This window comes from Aptenodytes forsteri, unplaced genomic scaffold (genome assembly GCF_000699145.1).
Source record: "Aptenodytes forsteri isolate BGI_AS27 unplaced genomic scaffold, ASM69914v1 Scaffold15, whole genome shotgun sequence".
In the NCBI taxonomy this organism is placed as follows: domain Eukaryota; kingdom Metazoa; phylum Chordata; class Aves; order Sphenisciformes; family Spheniscidae; genus Aptenodytes; species Aptenodytes forsteri.
Window position 1 is genome coordinate 7,987,204 of NW_008795129.1, and position 4,596 is coordinate 7,991,799.

The following is a 4,596-nucleotide window of genomic DNA, read 5'->3' on the forward strand; positions in this document are numbered from 1 at the left end:
AATTTAATGCTTTAAAACTGGAATTTTCAGGCTTGCTGCAGAACTCTCTAGCAGGAATACAGGTCTGGATGAAAACAGGTAATAATTTTTGATAAAATTCTGCAGACTTCTTATTATCATTTCTGTGAGACTGTTTCTATAAAATTCTGGCTTCTTTTTTGTATTCTGTGAGATTTTTCCATAAATTAATTAGAGTTTTTAAGTTTCTTTTGATTTTTTCCTGCTCTTTTTTTCTGTTCACAGACATACATACACCTTGGAGAGTAAGTGCGAGCAATCTGACGGGAAATGAAGGGGGTTTGTGATGCAGGCACTGGTCTGAAGCTCTGGAGATCTGGACTCAACACCTGGCTCTGTGTCAGGGCTTTTCTGTGACCTAGAGCAGGCGGCAGCTGGCAGCCAGGTGCAGCCCTGTGGGGCATGGGGAGCACACAGGACATGTTGGACACGGAGCATGGCTCTGGGCAGGGCTCAGTGGCTCCACACTACCCCTCCCTGCTAGCCGGGAGACGCAGCAGCAGCCCACCCGAGCCCAGGGGCACTGAGCTGCACCCCGCGGGACCACAGCTGATGTTAACCCAGGTTTAGGCAGCCTCACCAGCATCCCACTGACCTGCCCCAGCTCCTGTTTAGCTGGTGAGCAGACCCACAGCTCCTCGTGCAGGTGTCACCCCAGCACCCACAGACCCCACACAGCAGCACCCACCCACCCTTGGTAGAGCGTGGGGGCCCCTTTAGCTCTGTCCCTTCCTCAGGGTTTCATCCCAACTGCAGCGATATTCCAGTCACCCTCCCATAGCCTTTCCCAAAGATCCAGCAACGCTCTTCTCATCTCAAAGCCCATCTCATTGCAGCCCCCAGGTAACTCCTCCAGATAACGCCTGCGTAAATGGAGGCAGGCACAGATCTCTCTGTAATAAGGTAAACATGATGATTATTTTGCTTTTGGGTTTAGCACTGCCAACTCATTCCCTGAGCTACATAGTTTGTGTGTGACATTACTTTTGTAAACATCACTATGCTTCGTTGTTGCTCTGTTTTGAAAGCCAATAGCCTTTACCTGGCAATTATGGTATGTTGCCAATTTTCTCAAATTAGGCTGCAACAAGATTGGAAATTATTGACCCTACAGTAAATCAGATAATCTCCCTAGGCTTCAGTTTCCCCATATGAAAGCGTGGGAGCAATGCAGGGTTTTAGTAAAAGCTCTGGATACTGAAGGACACCAGACAGTGGAGAACTGCAGAAGGTGCCCTGTTGCTTGCTGAGTAGTCAGGTAACCTCACCAGAATTAACCTTCCTCAAAAACATTGCCTCTGGATGCAAATTATTATTTGTTTTAAGAATGTCTATGTATCTGAAAGGAATGATAATACACTGAGTAGAATGAAAATAATTCTGGACTTAGAACAAACATAGCTGAGCTTTCAGCTGGGGTGAGAGTGTCTTGATGCCAGAATAAACACACTCTAGTTTGTCTTTGGCCTCCCTCTGGAAAAACTAGCTGCACACACGTAGCTGCCAACTTCTGTTGGCTGAGTTGACACACTTCTCTTACATATACAGATTTAACTCAGCCAGTGATTACAATAGGCTTTCTTTGCCTTTATATGGTTGTTTCATATTTCTCTGCATCTAGCTCAGCCTACTCCCAATTACATCTTCGTAGATTAAGAAACAAGCCTTGTGTTTCTGGGCATCCTTTGCGATTTCTTAAAATAGTGTGGCACTGATGCTTTTATGCTTAAGGGTTGCTAAACCCACAACTTCTAGTCAGTTGTTGAAATCTGATAGCGTCAATAAAGAATGATGCTAAATAAGTATTAGAGCAGCCCCCTTTTCACCCCGAGAAATATGTTGTTCTTGATCATTCTCCCCTAAGATTGATCCATATTCAGCTTTTTAAGAAGTGTTCTTAAATAAGCAGCAGACTGTTTACACATGGAATAATTCTTTGTCCAAATCTTCACTATATTTAAGCAGAAGGGTGTTCATATTCCCCGAAGAAAGAGTTTTCTCCAGGACATGGTCTCTTAGCATTGCATTAGCAGAACAAGTCTGGAAGCTGGAACACACACCTCTGCGCTACTGACGTCTCTCTTTACCGAGGATGAATAGATGTGCAAAATGATACGTGACTATTAAGCCATATGCAACGACTCCCGATGACCCTTGATTTTCCCTCTCTGCAATGACAAGTACCACTAAACATTGCTTTTTTTTCTCCAGGGTTAGGACTGTCAGAAGTTCAGTGGTTACCCCCTCTTTGGCAGATGCAATAGATGGAAGGGGAGGTACAGTCAAGCAGGGGAGACGACAAAAGCAGGTGAGAAAAAGTATTGGGAAATGTTAATATAATGTAAGCAGGACCAGTATTCGTCACCAGCGTATTCTGCTTGCAATAATAGATTGTTACTTTTTTCGATCCTGATAATATCAGTGTGGTCCCGGCCCAGTGCCCATGAAAAGACTCTTTTCAGTGCACTTAGAATGAATCCAAACCAGGGTAACACAAGGAAGACACGTATCATTACATACTATGCATATTTGTCTGGCATGTGTTAGATTTTCCTTTTTATCAGTTCTAAAGACTGCAGTGCTTTCAACAATTTCTTTTTGTGGTATTTTCCTATTTCGGGTATATTTTACACAATGTTATCTAAGCTGAAGTCCACTGAAAACCTGGATGCGTTCTTGTAACTCGCAACCACCTTTAAAATCCAAGACAAATTAGTCAGAAAGTAAGAGCAAAATAATATATTGGCCAAAGTAAAGAATTAAAATCCTCTGGATTGGAAACACTTCCTTCCATGGCAAGCACTACCTTGCCCTCTTTTATTTTAGAGGTCAGCACAGGCAAGTACATAGTTTGTATAGTAAGAAAGTGCAGCCAATCTCTCTATATTTGGTGGTGGTTTTCTGCTATAAACCAGCATTATCTCAGGAGACTATTTTGTTTCTTCGTGGGAAGCTTTGCAGAGGGCAAACAGGATAATGTCCTGAGTCCGCAAGAGTCAGCATAATAATAGCACAAATTTCCAGCCAGCCTCAACCTTCATTATTCCTGGGTCAAAGCAAGGTGCTGGGGTGCCAGGAGTGTTGCTCTCATTCCTTTTTACCAAGTTGCCTTTTGTCTGCCACCACTTCCTTACTGCAACAGACCTTCTTTCCCTTCAACAACAACTGGTAAGGTGGGGTCAAGTTCGCACTGTCTGGTATCCCACTTGCTGCAGCCCCGGCACTGCTGCTAGGATCATTAACACCACTGAAATTCCCTCTTTGTAGTCACAAAATTCCCTAAAGAGGGTTTAACAGACCCAGAAAACAATGCTGGCAAAGGCAGCAAAGGGCAGGCAGGGTTGGGGATGTTTGGGGAAGAAAACCCTGAAGCTGTTTCAAAAGGGGAAAGCTGCAGCCAGGGAAGAGTCCAGCTCCTGGGTGCAGCCCCTGCTCAGCAGGAGCTCACCTGGACTTTCTGTACTGGCAATTTGCACCAGATTTCTATGCTTTCCGTACCCTGGGCGACTAGGGGAAAAGAAAGAGAGACCCCATGGACCAGAAGTGATGCTCACCAGGAGTGAGCAGGTTGGCTCAGCCCAGAATCAGGCTTATCCGCCTGCTGAAAGCGAGGACGTTTTGATACCAAAGGTATGGCATAGGTACTCCCAGCTGGTTTTTCTTTGCCTCAAATGGCTGAACGTTTGCCCTAGCTCTGTCTTTTCCTTTCTTTCAGCAATATCCATTTACCTCACATTAAAGTATACAAAATAGCTCATTTAGATAACATAAGCCTTATCAACATGTTATCTTTTCAACACAGTCAATTAACCCCAGTCAGAGCTACATTAGTCCACTACTGGAATAAGACACAGTAATTTCTAGCCGTACAAATTATGCAGAATAAGGATTTTGGCCACTGAAACAAAAACACCTCATACAGTTTTCTTATTGCTAATACTTCAGGAAGAATCGGGTAAGGCATTTGCTCTTGGATGACAAACAGCTGCCTCTGTTCACTTAACCGGGAGGACTAACAGCTCTGAGCAAACTCAGAGTCAACAGAGAGATTCTGACTGGCATCCTTCAAAATTTGGGTGTGCATTGACGGGCTGTGTCTGGGAGAGCCATATCACTCAGCTTCTGTGGTTTGTGTTTGTGGTGGTGTGGATCCTCTCTGTGTCTGAATTCATATCGCAGCTGTGTACCTCTGGGATATAAATATTCATTGTTAAAACGTAAGTGAAAATTTACTATGCAGCGTAACTACCTGGGCTTGGCTTCGGTTCCAGTGTTGATGGATGAGACCTGTGTGGTTGCATCATGTGAACGGGGTTGTATGCAACACCAGGCAGCACTTCGGCTGTTTCCAGGTGAGTCTGTGTTTTCTGTACCTAGAAAGTCCATCTATTTGTTCACATACCAGCTTTCTGGAAAACTCTGGCCGCCTGACCTCACGGCTCTTAGCAAAATAATTTTAATGTATCAGCTGTGAGGATTATATATTTTCCTACATTTGCTATGAATGTTTTAAACCACATACACCCATTTTTGCTAAACAAAATCTGTCTTTTTTTTTTTTTTTCTGTTTTTTTGGTT